Consider the following 12,587-nt stretch of genomic DNA (forward strand, 5'->3'; position numbering starts at 1 on the left):
AAACATACGGATCAACTGAAAAGAACTGAAATTCCAGAAATGAACCCACGACTATGTGAGCAATTAATCTTTGACAAAGCAGGAAGGAATACCCAAAGGAAAACAGTCTCTTCAACAGATGGTGTTGCGAAAAGTGGACAGCAACATGCAAGAAAATGAAACTGGACCTCTTTCTTACACCACACACAAAAATAAACTCAAAATGGATTAAGGACCTACATGTGAGGCCTGAAACCATAAAAATTTTAGGACAGAGCACAGGCAGTAATTTTTCTGACATTGACCATAGCAACATTTTTCCAGATAGGTCTCCTGAGACAAGGGAAACAAAAGCAAAAACAAACTAATGGGACTCCATCAAAATAAAAAGCTTCTGTACAGCAAAGACAACAATCCCAAAACTAAAAGATAACCTATTGAATCGGAGAACATATTTGCAAATGACAATAATGATAAACAGTATCCAAAATATAAAAATAACTTGTACAGCTCAACACACACACACACACACACACACACACACACACACACACACACACCAAATAATCCAATTAAAAATGGGCAGAAGACATGAACATTTTTCCAAGAAGACATACAGATGGCCAACAGACACATGAAAACATGCTCAACATCACTCATCATCAGGGAAATGCAAATCAAAACTACAAGAGATATCACCTCACACCTGTCAGAATAGCTAAAATCAAAAATAAGAAACAGCAAGTGTTGGCAAGAATGTGGAGAAAACAGAAATTCTGTGCACCACTGGTGGGAGTGCAAACTGGTGCAACCACTGTGCGAAACAGTATGGGGGTTCTTAAAAAATTAAAAACAGAAATACTATATGATCCAGTAAATTTACTACTGGGTATTTGCCCAAAGACAACAAAAACACTAATTCAAAAGGATAGATGAACCCTATGTTTATTGCAGCATTATTTACATTAGTCAAACTATGGAAGAAGCCCAAGAATACATTGATACATTAATAGATAAAGAAGATATGGTGTGTGTGTGTGTGTGTGTGTGTGTGTGTACATGTACGAATGTATATACATACACACACTACAATATTACTCAGCCATCAAAAAATGAAATCTTTCCATTTGAAGCAACATGGATGGATCTAAAGATATAATGCTAAGCAAAATAAGCCAATCAGAGAAAGACAAATACCACATGATTTCACTCATATGTGGAATTTAAGAAACAAATGAACAAAGGAGGAAAATACAAGATAAATCAAAAACCACTTTTCATATAAACAACAAAGAGATGGTTAGCATAGGGGAGGCGGGTGGGGGGATGGGTGAAATAGGTGATAGGGATTAAGAGTACACTTATCTTGATGAGCTCTGAGTGATGTACAGAATTGTTGTATCATGATATTGTATATTTGGAACAAATATAACACTGTATGTTAGCTACACTGGATTTAAAATAAAACAGAATAATAATTCTTATTGTAAAATATAAAAACCTAATATTTTTTTCAACAGTAGTTGATGAGCGGAAAATAAAATTCCTCCTTACCATTGTATATGCACAAAATTTATCTAACATTTAAAATATGACAATGTGCTTAAAGCAAAAAAAAAAAAAAAGACTGCAAGTGAAAATATGCAGAAACCACTATAAAAAAAAGAAAGTGATAGGGGCACCTGGGTGGCTCAGTCGGTTAAGCATCCGGCTTCAGCTAAGGTCATGATCTCACAGTTTGTGAGTTCGAGCCCCGCGTCACATTCTGTGCTGACAGCTCGGAGCCTGGAGCCTGTTTCGGATTCTGTGGTCTCCCTCTCTCTCTGACCCTCCCCCGTTCATGTTCTGTCTCTGTCTCAAACATAAAAAATTTAAAAAAAAAAAGAAAAGAAAAGAAATTGATAAAGTCTCAAAACAGTTAAGATTTTAACCTGGTATTGAAGTAGTTTATGGCAGAATAGAACTATTTTTCTTCTAAGTCTATTGTGTGCTTAACATTAGGCAGCTCATCAAATTCTAACTAAATGCAATATATATTTAACAAATTAATTAAAATTGGAACAAGATATTTGAAAGCTCCAAGAATTCATTCATGTATAACATTATTAGCAATAAGTACTTTTAATATTTTTTAATAAATGGAACATAAATTCATAAAAAATATCAGTCACCCCTCCATACCAATTCTTCATGGATCCGTTGCACCCTGCGATAAATAATTTACGCTCTACTTCACACCCATACAAAAAGGAAAACTGTCTTTCATATCACACCCCAGATTTCACATACTGTTTCTGTGCATTCAACTACTCTTAATACTGCTCAACACACTACTCATCAGGCTTTATAGAAAAGGCTTTAGGAGAGAATCATCTAAATCAGATATGAACCGCCCCATAGCATTCCACAGTGATTAAAGTGAAAGTTTAGGGCAACCTTAAAAACTGAAAAGTAAACCCCAACTCTGTAACTTTGAGGATGTGTATTGTAATGAGGATAAAGTGTTCTTAAACATTTTGTTTTGATGGTGGTAGAACTCAGAAATCTTGCCTCATGTTTATGTTTGCCTAGAAGTACTCATATGTCAGCCTCAAATATTCACCACCAGGTAAGGCAGAGACCTACTTAACTTTCATGCTTTAACTTTATGACACTCTCTTCTGGGCCCATGGTAAAAAAGAAAAAAAAATCATTCTTTTTATTTATTTATTTATTTTTATTATTTTTTTTAATGTTTTTTTTTGAGACAGAGAGAGACAGAGCATGAACGGGGGAGGGCCAGAGAGAGAGGGAGACACAGAATCTGAAGCAGGCTCCAGGCTCTGAGCTGCCAGCACAGAGCCTGACGCGAGGCTCTAACTCACGGACTGTGAGATCATGACCTGAGCTGAAGTCGGACGCTTAACCGACTGAGTCACCCAGGTGCCCCATAAAAAATCATTCTTATTCACTATTCTCAAGTGATGTTTTTGAGAGTCAAGACTCAAATTTTTATATTTACTCAAACCTAATAAACCAGGCAACAAAATGACACATGCTAAAATGAGAAATGAAAATATTCAAAACTTTCTCACAAAGTACTCAAATGTCCATCAATCCTGACAATGGCAAAATTCACATACATATAATATATATGTGAAAATACATATACATGCACTTGTCCATATAATCAATATCACACTGGAAAGAAGGGAAAACACTATTAAATATCAGTCATAGGTAAGTAAATGAAAATCAGCAAAGAAAAAGATAAGAAACTAAATAAGTTGATTCATAAGATAAGCATAATTTAAAAGGAATAACCTACCCAACTTAAAGACGGGGTTGCAAAACATAATAAAGAGGATGAGAAGACTCTGGTAAACAAACACAAACTACTATCTTACATTTAAAAAGGCCAGGTATCTATGGCAAACATTTGATTGCCATACTTGGATTAAAATGTTTTTAAAATTTATTACTTAAGAAAATTTTCACCAGAATCTACACATTGCATCAGTAAAATGAAAATGAAACTTTTCCCATCTAAAAATACCACAAAAAATAATATTTGTATATATCTACATGAAAGATACTGATGCATCATTTAGAGTAAATACATCACTACAAGATCTCGACAATGACAGAATGTGTCTCAAATAAGTAGAAATATGTTATTGCAGATACTAACAGAACCAATGTAAAATCATATAAAGTGTTGCAAACAGGAAAAGTACTTCTTTAGTGTTCAAGTCAAACAAGTTGCTTAAAATTGTATGCACATTATTTTCTCATAATGATCAACATAACATCCATGGACATATTTTTGTTAGGTGACAGAGCCTAAAAAATTGTTTTATGAGCCTAAAAATTGTTTAAATATTATGACAGAAGTCAATGTGTAATATCATGTGTTATCTTTGTCCAACTATACAACATTTTAAATGGCATTTTGAATAACAGATGCCACTGAACTGATGATATTAAGGGAGAAGACCTGATCTAGACAACTCCCTCTGATATTTCTGCATATATTTTTAAAGCTGAATACAGTTGATAAACCTTCTTATATTGAAAATCACTTTAATACACTATTAAGACAAACACAAAAGCATCTGAAATGAAAGAAGGTCAAAGTTAGGTGACTAGTAGATAGAAATGTCAGAATGAAAAGTTCAAAATCCAAAGCTGACCATAATACTAGTGCAAACAAGAGGAAATATAATTAATGTGCTTGAAGCAATTTAGCATCATGAAGAGCTTTTTGGAACCATCTCATCAAACACAATGCTATTTAATTATCAGAACAGTAAGAGATTTCCCCCAAGACACTGCATTAAATATGTCTCTACCAAATAAACCCTGTCATATCTTTTCTAGCTCTTAGATTTTTCCCTAATCTCTTTCATAAGTTTACCCTTGAATTTCCTCCCTCCCTCTCCCTGCTTCCCCACCCCTGCTAGACAACTGCTAATTAAAATGAACACAGGTAAATCAAGGTAGACATTTTCAAAAGAGGGGGGCTGTAATAATGAGGACCTGTGTTACACAATCACACTAACAGAAGTCTTAAGATCTGAAGCATTCAAATTAAACTCCTTGAAATATATCAATCTACACTTCCAAAATGACTTTTAAAATGAAGTATGCTGCTTAGTGCTCCCTTGTAGGTTGTATTAATTAACTACAAGCTTTTGTACAAATTAGTAAAATTTTCTTAAAAAGTCTTTCCTAAATTGTCACAGTAGTTATTTTAATGTAGACATACCTTGTGTGCAAACATTTTATAAGTGTAAGTTATACTGTAGGTGTTACCATAATTGGAGAAAGAGCACACTCAATTATTATATTTTGTTGTTTATCTTACCAGCTCACTCAAAGGTGACCATTCTTTTCATTAAAGTTACTGAAACTATACATGGCTTCTATAGTGTCTCAGATATCTACATGTTTGATGAAATCTAATTGTGATTTTCAGTCTCAGGATCAGTCAAGTCTTGACAAAACAGCGTATTTATAGCCAGAAAAAGACTGACAGAACAAACACATGCAAATAGAACCTTAATTCATGATAATGACAACAGTTTACCTTTTTATATTCACAGTTGTTTGATAATACATATGTGATATTTAAGCATACACAATGGGTTGTGCATTATCTAATATGTATTAATATACTTCAGCTCGGGGTGACTTTGTATTAATATACTTCAGCTCGGGGTGACTGGGTGGCTCAGTTAAGCATCTGACTTCGGCTCAAGTCATGATCTCGCAGGTTGTGAATTTGAGCCCCATGTGGGACTTTGTGCTTACAGCTCAGAGCCTGGAGCCTGCGTGGGATTCTGTGTCTCCTCCTCTCTCTGCCTCTCTTTCTCTTTCTCTCTCTCTCTCTCTCTCTCTCTCTCTCTCTCTCTCAAAAATAAACATTAAGATATTAAAGAAAATAATATTTCAGCTCATGTAAGTTTAATATGTAGAAAACAACTTGTATCTATCACTCCTAATTCTTTCAAGAAATATTTATTGAATGTCTAATATGTGGCCAGGTAATGCTAGGCACTGGAATTAAAATGCAGAGAAAGACAATTTTTTTTATTTTTTTAAATTTACATTTATTTATTTTTTGAGAGACAGCACACAAGTTGGGGAGGGGCAGACAGAGAAGGAGACACAGAATCCGAAGCAGGTTCCAGGCTCCGAGCTGTCAGCACAGAGCCCAACGCAAGGCTCGAACTCACAAACCGTGAGATCATGACCTGAGCTGAAGTAGGACGCTTAACCAACTGAGCCACGCAGGCACCCTCAGACAATTTCTAATTGTATTAGCTTTCTGGGGCTGCCGTAACAAATCACCAAAAATGAGGTGACTTACAACAACAGGAATTTATTCTCTCACAGATCTGGAGGCCAGAAATCCCAAATCAAGGTGTTGCCAGGGCCACGTTATCTCTGGAGGCTCATTACTGCTTTGCCTCTTCAAACTGCTTGGCTTACCCTTCATCATTCCAATCTCCGCCTCCATCTTCACATTGCACCTCCTTCTTCTGCCTATACCTTCTCTTCTGTTCATCAAATCCCTCCCCCCCCCTCCCCTGCCACCACCATCATGTTGTGTGTCTTTTATATGGATGCTTGTCACTGGATTTAGGGCCTAAAAGGAAAATCCAAAATGTAGCTCAAGATCCTTCAATTAATTACATCTACAAAATTCTTCCTCCAAATAAAGTAACATTCACAAGTTCAAGGAATCAGTACATGGACAAACTTTTTGTGGGGAGGAGGGCACCAGATGACCTATTACTAAGCTCAGAAAATTTAATGATTAATGGTGAATAAACGACTTAATCAGGTAGTTAACATACAGACTGATAAGTTTCATTATAAGGGCAGAAAAGGAAAGTTTTTCTTAGGAAACACTCAGGTAAGGTACCCAACTCAAGCTTGAGCGATCAGGGGAAGTTTCCCAGAAAGAATCTGAAGAAAAGTAGAAATTACCCAGGTAAGACTGAAGATAAACTACATGCAAATTCCCACAGTGGAGAGAACATGATATTCTAAGGAATGAGAGAGAAATTCAGAGTGTCTGGAGCACAGGGAATCTTGGCAGTAAAGTAGTGAGCAGTTGGGTTCATCAAGGAGAGTTTAACACAGTAAAGCCATATTAAAGAATTTCAACTTTAACCCAAAGAAATGGGAAACCAATGAACAGACTGACAAACGGCCATGGTCTGTCCAGTTAGGCACTGGGATAAAAAATCTGGATGCTCTGAGTGTGGACTGGAGGACACGCTGGAGGCAGGAGTATCAGGTTGGGGGTCTTTCCCAGAAATCCAGTGAAGTGTTCATGCTGGTTCGTCCCAACCAGTGCGGTGGCAATGGGCATCAAGAGATGTGGATGAGTTCAAGAGAGATGTTTTAGGAAGAATTGCTAATGCTTAGATCAACTGAATTTGAGAGGAAACATAATGAAGTTACCAACTGTACTGAAAACCCGAATAGATGATGGTGTACTTCATTTAGATAAGAAACACACAGGGAGAGCCAATTCAGGGAGTGGAAGAGAAAAGATGGGTTTCATTGCAGACATTTAAGGCTTAAAACATGTTTCTAGATTTCAGATTGGTGTGTGGAGTGTGGATCATGTGCATAGAGGTAAAGGCAAATTAGACATAGTAATTTGGGAGCCATCCATTTAAATTCAATAGGTGCAATTACGAGGGGCTGGGTGAATTGTCCCTTCCCACACACCCCTCTGCCAAGAATGCAGACAAGATGTAACTGCAGAGAACCCCAAGAAAATAGCATTTTAAGGAAAAGAAGTAGGAGTCTATAAAGACACTGGTCAATGTGACTGTGCACGGGTGATGGCTGGGAGGGACCCTGGGGATAGAAGAATTAAAAGGGGAGTTTGCACGGTGAAGCCTAAAGTACCAGTATAGAATCAGTGTACGTGTTCCTATTCAGCCTTCTTGCTTGTTTCCCAAAGCTGCTTTTTCCAACCTCTTCTCTCTTTTAAGTCTCCTTACTCTGATTGTATCAGGTAGGAGAGTTTAGTTAAACTCTATCAAGTAGTATGACTAATGAGAAGTGTTTCTGGAATTAACTAGCAGCGACAAGGCCGGATAGGAGCTACTGCAGATTAGAGGAGTTGGAATCAGCCCAAGGTACACAGAAGCAGAAAGTCAGGAAGGAGATGCATCAAGTTTTGTGGTTAAGAGGAGAGACACAAGGCAGTAGTTAAAGGGGTGTGTGGCAGGGGGGTGATGTCTATGCTTTTCTCTTGCTCCCTGCACTCCTCCAATAGTGAGAGAAATCTGAGAAAGTTTACATATTGATGTGAAGGATGGATCAGAAAGGAAAAGACTAAAAATCAGTGAATGAGAAAAAAAGAACAAAACAAAAACACAACAAGTCAATGTGAAATTCCTAACAAAATGTTGTGGTCTACAGTCTGGGTAAACAGTCCTTATGTATCCTAAAACAAGGGGCATTTTTCCACAGTAACAGGAGGCAAGTAGAGACCTGGGAAATAACTGCAAGTAATTTTCCTGATTTTATGGCATGAAGTCTTGGTTCTCCTAGTATGAAAATACTATGCTGTCAGTGAAGAATGAGGCCAGACTATCTACGGAGCATGATAACAGAGGTGGTGGCAAGGGAGATTTGACAACAGACGAGAAGGTTGGGAAAAGCAGCTTTAGAAAATGGGAAAAAGTGCGAGTGGGAAAGCATAGAGAGATTCACTACTAGTGGTTTTGGCTTCATTGTGCAAGTTTTTATTTTTAACTTACGCAAGATCGTCTCCCTTGAGGTGACACAACTAAGCAATGTTTACCTTCTGATGGCACAGTATGAAATGAGGTGTCAGCTCCCAGGATTACAAACAAAACGACAGCAACACAGATCAACAGCAGAAGCCTTGAGCTAAAAACTATTTCTCACATCATACACATTTCAATAATTGAAAATGCAGTTAGGTTCAATAGAACCTTTTTTTTTTTAAATATACTGCAAAAGACTCAAGCTTTTCGAGTTTGAAGTCTTTCGTCTATTCGTAGGGCCAATAACTGATCAAATCGATTTCCACTTGAAATTTTTCTTTAAGGAAAATGTTAAAGGAAAAAGGGAGGACAATGGGCTCTGAGCAGAAAAAAAGGAGGGAAGAGGGGGGCAACATGATGAAGTAGTTTGTATTTCTACCCGTCCTTGAATAGTATCCCTTTGGCCTCTCTGATGCTTATCTTTCCCTCCATATTTCATATATTAGGACTCAAGATCTCTGCCTAAAAATGCTAAGGATCATGCAGAAAATGTAATTTCCTTCAGTTGGTGAAAGAAAAATTGGAAGTTTCTGTAGAAGTCAAGAGGGGGAAACAATCCCATTACATAGTTGTTAATCTGACACCCTTCTGTTAGGCCACCTAAATAAATAATAAAGTTCACTCAGCTAGGGAATGAGAGCATTTTCACCTCCCCTCACCACGGAGTTTTCTACAGCTTTCTATTCCTCTGTCTTTTCAACCAGTTCTTTTCTCTGATGCACTAGGAGTGAGATAGCATTTCCTTTGTCAAGTTCTCTACTCCGGGCTCAAACAGCATCATTCAGAAGCAACCAGGACAATAATGTTAAAATTCAAGTTATATAAAATAATAAAATAAACTATTCAGCCCTGAAGACATTTTTAGATAATCCTTTATGGAAGTTCAGACTTAATGACATAATTTATAAGATAGTTTTTATCCCTTGAGGGCAAAATACACATTGAGAAATCAACACCATGTGAAGAAAACAGCACACACACAAAAAAAAAAAAAATATGAGGGGAAAGGTCACCATAACAGCATTGGTGCTGATTGCATATGCGGGAAAGAACTAAATTCTCTGTTGAAATTTAGTTTGCTTCTGACATGTATGACTATGTGAGCCCTTGCTTCAAGTTAGAAAAACTTTTAAACTAAGTGCTATATTATTTCCATATGGGCTACTATAAGTAAAACAAACAAACAACACACACACACACACACACACACACACACAAGAAAAGAAGTTAAAGAAGTTAAAGATACTCTGAACATTTTTTAATGCAGATTTTTATATACCCTCATGATGGGTCTACGAAAGAAATGGTGTGTAAGAACATACTTTTCCTTCTTTTTTATCTCATCTCAATTCCCTAGAATTCTAAAAGATAATAATAGCTAATACAAAAATGGCTTGCTATGTGCAATCCAGTTTCCCAAACATTTTGAGCACATTGACCTATTTAACCCATATATCGATTCAATCAAATAGGTACTACTTTTTATACCCATCTTAGAAATGGCAAATCTAAGATCCAGAAAAGATAAGCAACTTGTCCCAGGTAGCAAATAACAGAGTTGGAATTGAAACCAGGGAGCCTGGCTCTCATATCCAAGCCCTTAGCCGCTGTGTATATTTCCTTACATTGCTGAGTTAATATATACTTTCTTGTGTTGCTATGGTCCAGGATGTGTCCAATGTAGTTACATTACATGGTAAATCCTAGACAGTCCAACACTTCAATATTAATAGAATAATCACTGTAAGACCTTCACAAATTTTGAAAACTCTCTTCACTTTTGCCTATAGGATAGTAATATTCCATGTATCATGAATTTGCTGTGACTATTTAAGAACAGCTTAACATGGTGTCTGGCACATGGTAAGAAATTATAAATAAATGTTGCTTTAACTTTCATTATTAATATGTTGTCTTTTATTCTTGCTTGTACTCTAATGTTTGGATCATAATGATTTCATTACTTTTATTATTCATCTACTATCTTGAAATTCTTGGCAATTGAATACCACTATCTCCTTATCCTTGTTATAAATATTCCTCCACTGCCCCATCCCACTATGTATTCTTAACCAATTGCTTTTTTTTATTTTGCTTTGCACATCTGTTCATTGCCTGCATTTATTTTGACAGGTGCACGGCTGCCTTATTGACCAGGCAGCTACGCGGTTTCTTGACATTCCCATTCAGTATTATAGTCTTCGATCTTTATTATAGGATTACATATACTATGATAAACATCTAATTAACTATCATCTATCTAGATATTATAGATATGTATCTATATTATACCCTTTCACACTTTGCAGAACATTTCACAAATGTTCAATTACTTTTCCAAATTAGCAGGATACTTGTAATAGGAAAAATCTCAGACTTCTCTGCCAAACTATAACAAGCACAGGCTCTACATTTACCTTTCAGATCCTAACAACCTTTTCAGCTTCTCTCCTTCTGCTCTGTTTTCATCTATCTTCATTGTCCTTGGGGACTGGCCCCTCACCCTCCCACGGCATCAGCCTTCTTCTGGCTTCTCTTGTTTGCTGTCAACCAGGACCCTACATTCAGCTGTTTGTATCAATGCTAGCCCCAAACATACTTATTCTCTGTCCTATAAAATATTTTAGTTGTATGCTTAGTGTTTTCATTTAACCATTTACAATTTTGTTCCTACCTCTATCATTGTGTGTAACTACAATGAAGACAGTATCAGGGACTATCAATCCCAGTCACTTCTTCAAAGTCCTCACTTGCCTTAAATTATGTGACTGTTAACACTGTTCATCATTTTTCTTTTTATGAATCCAGAGTGCACAGACTCAAATTCTTTGTGCCTTATGTAACTGTGTATTGAGCCATTCAGAAGGACCTATCTCAATGAATTGTTGAAAGATTAAATCAGTAAATGTGCAGGAAACAATCAGGACCACATAAATATCACACAATAACTGACATTTCTCTATGTCTTCTAAACTATATATAACTGAAACATATATTTCTTATAAAACAATTTAATCCATCCCTAAATTATGGGTGTGTGCATGCCTTTTCTTAATAGCAGATTGTAAGGTAATTGAAAACAGATTTATCTCTTAATCACTTACTTTCCACAGGGAGTAGCACAGTATCGTGCACATAGCCAATAAACATCTATTTTATCAATGATAAATTAACAGGGATATGTTTTTATATTTTATTATATTTTTACTGGGTGTGCCCAATATTAAGCTTACTCACTACTTTCAATGAATATCCTAAAAACTGAGAAAAAGGTAGCAACGCTGTTTGTTTAGCTTCCCTTGAGTATTTACTATGCATCAGGCAATTTACATATATTAATCCAATTGGTTTTCTCTGCCATGTTTTTATGAGATAATATCTGTGTTAACATATGAAGTCCTGAGGTTCAATAATGTTAAGTGACTTGCCCAAGATGATATACTTTGGGAAGTGGTGAGCCCAACATTAGAAACTGAAGTATCTGCCTTTCCCTCAGCCTCATCCCAACCCTGTCTAATTTTGGTAAAAAGATGCAGGTCTGTATTCTACTCCTATAGGAATGAAGCCCTGTCTAGTGGGTTCAGAGACCAACCATATCATTCTCTCCCTTCTCTACATGCCCGTGAAACATACAGAAAATTCTACCATTTGGTGCTCGTTTCTTTGTTTCATGATTATAAATTTTACCTGACTGATTTTCTATTTAGAAAATTAAAAACAGGCACATACAATATGCTTTCTCTGTGTCTCCTAATTCCACCGAAGGGAATGATAAATTCTGTACAGTGGCTTCATGATTTTGATAGTTTCTATTCTTTTAATTCTTTTTTCTTCAGAATAATTCAATCTCTCTCATGACCAAGATTTAAACAACAAAAGTAGCTCTCTGATTCTTGTTTGTAATTAATGTAGAGAAAACAAAATGTCTCGACGTGAGGCATGGGCTTTATCTGTTATGGGAAATGAAAGGGGTCACTACAAAGAATTATTACTGACAAAAATCTCTTCTATTAAATGCTTCAATTTTTTAATAACTTTGAATGCAATATACCAAAAAATTGAGTCATTTTTTGCAATAAATGATTATATGAAAAATAAAATTAACAACCTGTCCTTAAGCATTGGAACAAAAAAATTACAAAGAAAAAGCCCTTTTATTTTCTAGACCTTATTCATGGGAACAGTCCCTCCTTTCCAGATTTAACACATCAATGACAGTCCTGTACCATATTCATTGTGCTGCTGTGCTCTCTTAACATCACCTTGAGAAGAAAAACCATCTGTAAATATTTGTTGAACAAACACTAA

The 12,587-nt window shown here is 36.2% G+C and overlaps 1 protein-coding gene across 1 annotated transcript in view; it reads right to left on the minus strand.

The window, feature by feature from the left end:
- The window catches only part of GALNTL6 (polypeptide N-acetylgalactosaminyltransferase like 6), a 1,205,642-nt gene that overhangs the window by 1,184,420 nt on the left and 8,635 nt on the right, over positions 1–12,587 (minus strand). The gene's annotated exons all lie outside the window — the stretch shown is intronic.

This window comes from Felis catus, chromosome B1 (genome assembly GCF_018350175.1).
Source record: "Felis catus isolate Fca126 chromosome B1, F.catus_Fca126_mat1.0, whole genome shotgun sequence".
NCBI classification, from domain to species: Eukaryota; Metazoa; Chordata; class Mammalia; order Carnivora; family Felidae; genus Felis; species Felis catus.